Here is an 11,121-nt window from a genome sequence, read left to right on the forward strand (position 1 = left end):
ATATAATAGCACTGTGTTATTACCGATTTTAATGAATTTTCATTAACAAGTTTACCAATCTAACATTTTAACAGAATGTCATATTTAATTAAGATATACATGTGTGGAACTAAAATGTTGGTATATATATAGATTTGAGATTTGTTACACGCTATTGTATTCAATTGTATGTAATTTGGACTTAATAAACTGTTTTGTTTGCTAGTTTGACTATGTGATGTATAATCTCACTGATTAAATGATATTTCATTCCCAGATATTAATTGTATTGTATTCCTATTGTATTTCTTTCTGAAACAGGAACAAACCCCATAACAAATAACTGGGAGAGAGGGTGGTAGTTAATAAAGACGATTGCCTTGTTTTGATGTAGAGTTTTTCTTAATATCATAATGGAAAAAAATTATGATATTTATTTGACATACTTAAAAAAAACACCATGAGAATATTGCATAAGGCGAAATACAGTGCTGCAGCCAAGTACTAGGTATCATGTACTGTTGAGTAGTACTCAGTATGAGTAATTGTTAAAGATCACAACAGATACAGCAGCTTAACAAAACAAAACAATATCAAAATGAAAGATTGGCACTAAACATCACATTTCACAGAGCAAAACAAGGACCCTAAATTATTTGTAAAACGAATCTCTACTTTTTAAAAAGAGAGTTGGTTTGTGCAAGTTTCATTTTTTAAATGCTTCACAAAACTGACAACAAAAAGTAAACATATAATAGATGTTAAATTTGCATCGGGGATAAAGAATAGTAATTTTGGTTTTTTACCCATACACCGATGTGTGTTAGCACTGTATACTCAGTACTTTCCCGAGTCCTGTGAAAAAATATCACAGGCATGTTACTCAGGTGGGATTCGAACCCATGACCCTTGCAATTCTAGAGCAGTGTCTTACCAACTAGACTACCAAGGTTGCCCGGCAGCTAGAGGCAGTTAGAATCCTATGTTTTGGCAGCGGGTACCGCAACGATATAATAGATGTTAAATTTGCATCAGGGATAAAGAATAGTAATTTTGGTTTTTACCCATACACCGATGTGTGTTAGCACTGTATACTCAGTACTTTCCCCGAGTCCTGTGACAAAATATCACAGGCAGGTTACTCGGGTGGGAAAAAATTACTAAAAAGTAAACATGTATTTTATGAAACAGGAAGACACAGCTTCGATTTGGGGATCAACAAGTTTGTATAGTTAGTGGGTTTTACATTCAGAAGACATTCATAAATAAAAGCATTAATATCAATTCTAGTCAATATACCGGTAATTAATATCATCCGAACACGAATGTTTTATCTGATATGTGCATATTTAGCACCCCCAGTCATGTCTATCCTACTTATTTAAAACTAAAAGGCCCAAACAAGTCCAAACCACAAAAGCTTCACATTTGAATGTATGTTATGCATCGGATATAAACACTGTCAGCCTTGAAACAATTGGAGCTGGATAAGGCAAGGAAATCCTACTTTGGTAACCCAGGCTGACCTAAATCACTAACTGGTACAAGGGCTCTAAGGGCAACCAGGGAAGCAATGAGGTCAAGGGAATGAGATCATTCAAACAAAATCTGGCACAATTGTTTGTCCAGAGTTGATCCTGCCAGACACTACAGGATCCACATTTTGTCCAGCATGAATTTATATTAATGTAGAGTGAGTCTTAAATAGCTTTAAAAGACACTGGACACTATTATAAGTTATCACACAAGCGCGAGTGGAATACTGAAAAATATAGCGCTTCTGCGTCCCATATCCAACGAGGCCGAAGCATAGATATAGAATAGGATAACTAGATTGGCCGCGCCTACATACGCGGGTTGTGGCATGGGGGTCGCCATGGCCTATCTCCCTTGTACATTTTCTGTGCGTTGCCATCAGCACGTGACTTGTTGCCGTCAGCACGTGACATTTAGCGCATCAAAGGCCTATCTCCCATGTTCATTTTCTGCGCGTCGCCTTCCGAACGTGACATTTTTACCGCGTCCATTGCGAACAAAAACTTTGTATACACAGTCAACGGCCAATCTAGTTATTTTAATTCTATATCTATGGGCCGAAGGCCGAGTTGGATATGGGACGCAGACGGGCTATATTTTTCCGTATTCCACGAGCGCGCGTGTTATAACGAATTTATCTTCCAGTTTCAAGTACATCAAGGCGCAAAGTTTCAAATTTCAGAACGTTATTTTGCGACGAAGCGCACAAAGTTAAGAATGTAATTTTTGCACTGTCTGTATACGGAGCGTGACGCATTGACATTCACAATATGCACTGTGTAATAAAAACAGAGGAAGCAGTATATATGTTTTTATTCCCCTCGTAGTTAGAGCATCTGATTGGTGGATTAGCGCGTACTGGAAGTTATCACACAAGCGCGAGTGGAATACGGAAAAATATAGCGCTTCTGCGTCCTATATCCAATGAGGCCAAAGACCGATATGGATATGGGACGCAGACGCACTATATTTTCCGTATTTCCACGAGCGCGCATGTGATAACGTATTTATCTTCAAGCAAACTTGGCGCGTGACATAGAACACACAATACACATGGTAGTGATATTAGCCGTGTAATATAGATTTTTATCACCACTCCATTCTGCGAATCTGATTAGAGGATTAGCGCGTACAATCTCAACATATGCATTAAAAAACAAACCTGTGAAAATTTGAGCTCAATTGGTCGTCGGAGTTGCAAGATAACTGAAAGAAAAAAACACCCTTGTCACACGAAGTTGTGTGCTTTCAGATGCTTGATTTTGAGAACTCTAGCTCTAAACTCGAGGTCTCGAAATCAAATTCAGGGAAAATTACTTTTTTTCTCGAAAACTACGTCTCTTCAGAGCGAGCCGTTTCTCACAATGTTTTATACTATATACTATATGTAAAGCGCAAAGAGATGTTAATTCATATTATGCGCTATATAAATGCAATTTATTATTATTATTATTATTTTATGCTGATAATTATTTTGAGTAATTACCAATAGTGTCCACTTCCTTTAAATATTTCCACATGAAGATAGTTCTTTGGAGGATTGGGTCTGATAAACTTATATTCAGTGAGCTTCCAGAATGAAGCTTATCTATTTTTGGTTTATTTAGTATACTACTATAGTTGGTATTTGAAGGCACTGGACACCTTTGGTAATTGTCAAAGAACAGTATTCTCATTTGGTGTATCCCAACATGGGCATACAAAGAACCTGTGACAATTTAGACTCAAATGGACATCAAAGTTGCAAGAGAATAATAAAAGAAAAACACCCTCGCTGCACAAATTTGTGTTTTTTTAAATGCCTAAAATAATATGAAGAGACTTCATCAGGCTTGAATCCTTTTTGAGTAAGAAATCACCTCTTTCTATAAAAAAATACTACACCAACAGCTCTCCAATGCTTGTTACCAAGTAAGTTATTATGCTAACAATAGACCCTTCCCATGAAATATGTAAATTGCACGTAGCGCGTGCGCACTAACGTTTTGGTAGGCAAAATGAGGGAACATCGCGCTGTTTTGTACACAGGGTGCGTGACGCAGACGCGACTGCGCGTCTGCTTAGTGCACAACTCTATGGCGTTTGCCAACCAACAGGGTCTGTACGCATGCGTGAATGTAATTAGCATATTTCATGGGAAGGGTCCATGAGTATGAATAATTACCAATAGTGTCCAGTGTCTTTAAGGGTTAGGGTTTAAAATGCACAACCCAAGAACACAGACTTAGTATGAATCATTGGTATAATGACATTGAGTTTGTTTATTTCAAAGCAGCAAGCTGGCATGTACATTAGAATCATCTAAAATCACCACGATCTACACTTTTGACATTGCAGTTTATTTACATAACCTATAATATACAAACAACTTTGCCAATAAGCACTTGTTTACATAAGCGTACAACTAAATTGTGTTGAGACAATTGATATTTAGTTCAAATGTCTGTCACTTCACGTAATTCAATCCAAGAAATTGAAGGATGAAAATAGAAATGGGCAAAGACTACCAAAAGTAGGGGACGTTGACACATACACGCTGTATAGTGCTGTATTTGTACATCCCCCCCACCCCAGCATACACACACAATCACGCACGCGCACACACACACCTGCATGAGAGAAGGGGTTCAATACGTCTTCACTCCTACAAAGATGTTTTGGCAGTGTGCTACCAAATATGACATCAAGATACAGGGAGGTGGTTTATGTGTGTCCTATAGGCCTACTGTGGGAGATACATTGTACATGTATACTAAGACCCCAGGGTGAATTCAACCAAACGACTGCAATCTCATCATACACAACAACATGTGTGCATTATAAACGTTTACTTTAACCCAATCACAAAATATTAATTTGAGGCTGAGATTCTCAAGGAATAAATCTTCTCAATTTGAAATGTGTCAGAATTTAAAACAGGGTAATAAAGTAAATGAATGTTATCAAACGACTCAACACCAACATTCATTTAAAACTAGTAGGGGTTTTTATAGAGCTAAGCTCCTGCCAACCAAAAAATAAACATTCCCATTAAAATGTTTACACAAAAACTTGCAGGTTGGTAAAATAATGTTCAAATATCTAAAAAAAAAATATATATATATATATATATACTGTCTCTTATCAAATTAAATTAATGGTCAATAAGTTCATAGGTAACTTGCTTTAACATAAATGACAAAGTATAACAGAAGTTTTATTACAGAAGAAAAAACACCAAATATTAGGCAGCTTGTATTCTGTAGTTCTGCTTAAAAAGCATCAAAAATAATACAGGTCACCAATTGGTCAGGATTTGTTCATTAAAAAGATTAAAAGGCAGCCAAATAAAACGTCAAATTCCCAAGAGATCTCTTTGTCACATAAGAATTCTTAAATTCCTCTCAAATGTACCAATATGGAAGTCTATTATAGGGAATTCACAATCTCAAAGTGAAGATAAAGAGAAGGGCACATTTTCAGGACTCTGATAAGGGTCAGCAAAAAGATTGTACACTAGACATGCCAGATATGATGAAGCTTTGTAAGTCAAGATTGTATATGGTTATTATTATTTTATGCTTAGTGTATGATGAATCATATGTCCACAGGTCTTGAACTTCACTCTTGAAGGGGCAAGGCAATTTCCTCGCCTAAAGGGCACCTCTAAGAGGAAACCATAAATTGGTATTGGAACTTTGCAAAGGGCACCCCAGCAATTGTTATGGGTGTTGTGCGTTAATGCAAGGCAAGTATGCACACAAGCAAAATAGTCTTGCTGAGGAAAAACAACATTTAAACCAAAAATTAACTTTTGTTTCAAGTTTGTTGACCAATCCACCAACCTAAATTTTAGATTTTAAAATGTTGACTGACTATTCAATGAACTGCAAGACAAAGAAGTGCCTCAAATGAAGCAGATTGTTTATTCTCCCAGCTCAGGATATTTCAATGGCTTTTGCAGACTTCTTGCAACAGTGTTTACAGACTAGATGATTAAACATAGTGTTGAAAAAGAAACTGTCAAATCTACAACAACAAAAATTCAGCAGGAAACGGCATTGTCTTAGGTTTTAAAAACAGCAAAGAACAAACAATTTACTTGATACAAACATTTCATGCATTTTGTGCTTAGCGTATGGGAAAGCAATGTGTTTTCAGATTTGAATCAGTATTATCTGTCAAAATAGTTTTGCAGAAAAATGTAAATGGTCTTTGATGCAACTAAGAGAGGTGCAAATTTAAGAATAATGTTTTTAACTGCAGTTGATTCAAAACATTATTTGATGAATTTACCAGCTGAATAATATAACCGGTTTTACGCGCTGAAACCCAACTGTAACATAACTTTTCTGGAAAGTTCTAGAGTCCGAGGAAATCCAAGAAACTAAGGCTACATGCCTGCATGAAATAAAGAAAACAATCTCACACTTTTCTCTTTTACAAAATGGAATCCATTACCCCATGCTCTCATTTCAAACCTGTAGGCTGAAATGTGTCATTTCGTAATTGAAAAAAACACAACCAAAATAGACAGGAAGAACGGAAATTTGGTATTGCACTCTCTGTTTCTAAAAAAGGAACAAATCTACAGTAACTGTTACTAAAAATACACCAAATTGCTAGAAGCAAGGTCTTTTAAGTAATAACATACTTGGCTTTTTGTTGAGTGTTCCAGGGTATCACCATAATACCACACCAATACAGTTTCTAATAAGAACACGATACATATAAGTAATACACAAAGGAGATATATTGGATCTGAAGTTAAAACTCATCCAAATCCACAGAAACTCACTTGACTAAAATGACTGAATTTTTAATGAGTATAGTCACCGGATCGTGGCATTTGTGTCCTTCAAGGCAGTGGACACTATTGGTAATTACTCAAAATAATTATTAGCATAAAACCTTTCTTGGTGGCAAGTAATGGGGAGAGGTTGGTGGTATAAAACATTGTGAGAAACAGCTCCCTCTGAAGTGCCATAGTTTTGGAGAAAGAAGTAATTTTCAACGAATTTGATTTCGAGACCTCAAGTTTAGAACTTGAGGTCTAGAAATCAACCATCTAAACGCACACAACTTCGTGTGACAAGGGTGTTTTCTTCTTTCATTATTATCTCGCAACTTTGATGATTGATTGAGCTCAAATTTTCACAGGTTTGTTATTTTATGCATATGTTGAGATACACCAACTGTGAAGGCTAGTCTTTGACAATTACCAATAGTGTCCAGTGCCTTTAAACAAGATACTTCACAATAACTGCTTTGTCCTTCTGATGGTACATAAAAGCTGTTGATCACATGACCTAAACTGCTCACAAAAAGTTAGGAAACTTTTTTCAGTCAAGTATATTTTTATCATTTATTACTATGTATTAAGTTATATACTAATGCAAAGCTGAGGTGTTGCTCTTTAAACTGATAACATATTTGCAATGATGACATGTTGCTGAAATTGGCTACATGATTGACAATGACAATGAGGCAAAGTCACAAATCAAATGTGCCATAATTACCGTTATCTGTACTAAACAGTCAATAGGTAATGATCAATAATCAAACCGGTCAAGCTTCAGAACCATGAATGGTTTACACAAAGATTTGCACTAGTGAGAACACCACACACAATTACCCCCGTCTCTTGAAAAACACCTTAATTTGGGTATTTGCAAGACTCGTTACTGAACTTCTTGTCTCAATATAAAGTAGATTAAGATTGATCAGTAAGTTGCCTTGCTTGCTTTATGAGTTAGTGTCAATTGTAAGTTTAAACAGCAACACAAAATTGCTAATTTTGGCACATTTGATTTGTGACTCTGTCTCTTTCTCACTCATGTGGCCAAGTCCAGCAACATGTCATTAGTGCAAATGTGGTATCATTTTAAAGAGGAACAGTTCAGCTTTGCATTGATATATAACTTAATACAAAGAAAGTAATAAATAATATAAATATACTTGATTGGAAAAAGTTTCCATACTTCTTGTGAACAGTTTATAACTGGTAGTGCATGTAAAAGAAACTGGAACACTTACCACAGAAGAATGTTAACTGTTTCTTGATTTTCCTTATATGTCGTGAACTATCACGGCACTCTAACTTGACTGTGTTAGTTTGCAAAGTAAAAGGAAAACCACGCAATTTCGGGGCATATTTGTTTGGATTATTGTATTCTACTTTAAAAACTATTTTTCCATGCATGTTATAACAAACGGTTACAAACGCTTTTCATTTGTCTGATACAGAAATGAATAGTCTCTACATGCGTAACCCAAAGCATTTAAGAGAACATAGACAATACTGATATTCATAGATGTATGGGCTCAGTTGGAACAGCTTCATGTATTGCACACAAACCCCTATTGGCAAATTATATGAATGAACATTTGAATGTACATGTTTGTATTGTATTTTATTTAAGTTACGTTTAATGGGCAGTACATTGTTCTGCATTAATCAAAGTACTCAGTGTATGTATTATCTTTTCATGTATCCTATAATTTAAAACAAATTATCACGCTTTTTCTTCTTACTAGGATACATCTGGTACCAAATATTGTGTTGTAATTATTGTTTCACAAAACCAATTTATGTCCTTACAAAAACACGGAGATTTAAAATTAAGCAAAAGCAATCTGCATTCAAATTTGACAAAATGTTTACACAGATAATTTAATACGATCAATACCTACTCCTCTACAAGTACACTTTGTTTTTAGGATCATATATGGATCAATTATCTAAGTGAATTCAACAAGGCTATTACAGCTGAAATGTTTAAGTTACCATTTACCACTTTGATGTTTTGTACGTCATGCCCACCAATACAAAGCCCTAACATTTCTAAACCATGACTTTTTAAGTATTAAAATTCATTTTACAACTGTTCATGAAAATAATCTTTAAACTTTACAGCACAATAGCAATATTATACACTGAAATAACCCCCAGTGATATTGTCATCTTTTAAAGGGTATTCATAAATACCCCAGACAGTTTCGCTACACTCCTTTTGGTTGAGAGCGTGTCACGTGGCGTTGTTTAAACGGCTGATAAAGACACAGCTAGAGCTGTTTAAGATCAGCTGGCTTCGCATGTTGGGCGCGCAAGCTGTGTACTCCAACTTAACTTACGCGGAACGCAATTCATATCTATTAGTAACATCGAGTAATGTGTGTGTAGCTATTAGTAACATCGCGTTTTGTGTGTGCACACGCGCGTATTCACGCCACCCGACGCACAAAACATTTTGGCAAAAGATTTTGAAAATTTGAAAAGCTTCGTGTGTTGGGCGCGCAAGCTAATGTATGCCAATTAAATTGGGCGCGCAAGCTAATGTACGCCAATTAAATTGGGCGCGCAAGCTAATGTACGCCAATTTAAATTACGCGGAACGCAATTCATAGCTATTATTAACAGCGCGTAAACTGTTAGTACACGCGTGTATACTACACACCGACCCCCGCGCAAAAACATTTTTAGCAAAGATTTTGAAAATTTGCAAACTTGGAAAAAATTCGCAAATGAAACAGTGTCACACTGTCTACACATGTTAAATTATGTCGCTTTTAACATAAGGGCATTTATGAACAGGAATAAAAGAGTAGTGACTCATTCTTAAACGGCCGTTTAAAACCTTGCAGGGTCGTGGCCATACGATAATCGTTCTTTAACCTCCAAGATAGTCATCAAGTTAACACTACTTTCAATCATAGGAACACACAATGTCAAAAAGGGTGTGTTTTCAAGCTTTGTTCAGATTAAGAGTGGTTCCCATTGTCTTCCCAAGGGTTACATCAGACAGATATTGGTAACCACATGACATCACACGAGGCAATATACAGGAAACCAGCTCCAGGCAATCTCATACAACCTCCCCTCAAAGAAAAACGTCCTTTGTGGAGCACAGTTGATCAACTCCAAGTTGACTGTAGTGTGACAAGGCTCCATTGTCGACCCGGTTTACAGTTTAACATGCACCATGCTATAGCTAATACAAAATGGCCGAGATACAAATGGCGCTTGTGTAACACACCATTTTGAAGATGACACATTATGTAGTGGCCTTCTCTATCATCTGGTAATATTGGCTCAGTGCATAGTATGTGCATAGTATGCACTGAGCCAATATTACCAGATATAAGGCATGGGCAACTAGTGCGACTAGTGTCGCAGTCTCGACCATTGATTGCTTTGTCGAGTCGCGACTACCGTTTTCCAACTACGATCCTGCTTCCACAACTACTACAAAAATAGTCACAACCACCTGTTTGGTGAAACAATTGTTTTGCTCACGACCATTTAAAACATAATTAACTTACAAAACCTAGTCAGACATGAGTGACACAATCCTTCAATCCTTTCACAATGCATCTTGAGAAGTGAACATTACGTCTGGACTAGTGTTGTAGTAGTAACCATTTGAGGTGCGACTAGTCGAGTAGTAAATGTCACTAGTCAGCCAGGCCTACCTGATATCATCATAGCAGACATTATTCAGTGCACTAATTTACAAAACGTGTGCATCTTTTACATTTATACTCATCATAATAATTTAGTGAGAGTAATCCATTTAAAATTGATTGTACATATTTCAACAAATATTTACAGAACTAAAATAAATATAGCTTAGAGGTAAAATACACGTACCTTTTGCTTAAATCCTGCACGTGACAGTGCTCATGACAGCACTTTTTGGATTGAGTCATGCTCCAAAGAAGTGATTGATCATTTAATAAGAGTCACACTTCCAGGCTAATATGTGATTCAGAATGGCTCTCTGTGTGTTAGCTTCCTCGACAGACATAAATCAAAAGCTGTTTGTTTTCCAGAGTGTCAATGTCATAAACCTTGTTGATATTTAATGGAAGTTATGTTCATCCAGACATTGTGGAAAACGATGCTTCAGAACAGTAGGTCTGGTGTTTCCTGTTGAAGCAAGTCCAGATTGTTTATACCCCGTTCACACATAGATGCCGCTTCTACTATAATGGAAAGGGGCCAAGAGCGTGGGCCAAACGTGAGAGGATCTCCATGGGTGTGGTTTGGTCAGGGATCTCCTAGGTTGCGAACCGATTTCCCCACGCTTATTTTAAACCTGTTCAAAATAAGCGTGGGGAGAACACAATGGGAAGCCCATTACTGTACAAGCACTGGGTAGCATCGTGGTGAGATCTCTGTGGTGGCACCATCTGCTTGGACAGCACTGGTCTAGGTGTTATCGTAGTTGCAGTGAGTCAGCAAACACTTTGGACATAGAAGCAGTACAGTTGTGTGGAGTCTATAGTTTGCCAAATTGCTGGATTTTGACGGGATTGTGTCCCGACCTGAAAACTTTTTGAGATGGGCATGGTCTTCTTCTTCTTCCTTTAAAGTGCTGCTTCAGAAAATTTGAAGATTACCGCACTGTGGCTGGGCGCACGGTCTTTGTTAGGTCGTAGAGCTGTGTGAATGGGCCCCATTCAATGGGGTATCAAGTAGAATGATGATCTATACTCAGGCAAAGATGAGCGTAACAACTGCCTTTAAGAACAACAGTTAAAACAATTCTCAACAATCTGCAGATTTAATAGATGTTGAATTTGCATAGGAAATTTGCAAACATAGGATTCGAACTGCCTCTAGCT

The sequence above is a fragment of the Asterias rubens genome, chromosome 1, assembly GCF_902459465.1.
Source record: "Asterias rubens chromosome 1, eAstRub1.3, whole genome shotgun sequence".
Taxonomy (NCBI): Eukaryota; Metazoa; Echinodermata; class Asteroidea; order Forcipulatida; family Asteriidae; genus Asterias; species Asterias rubens.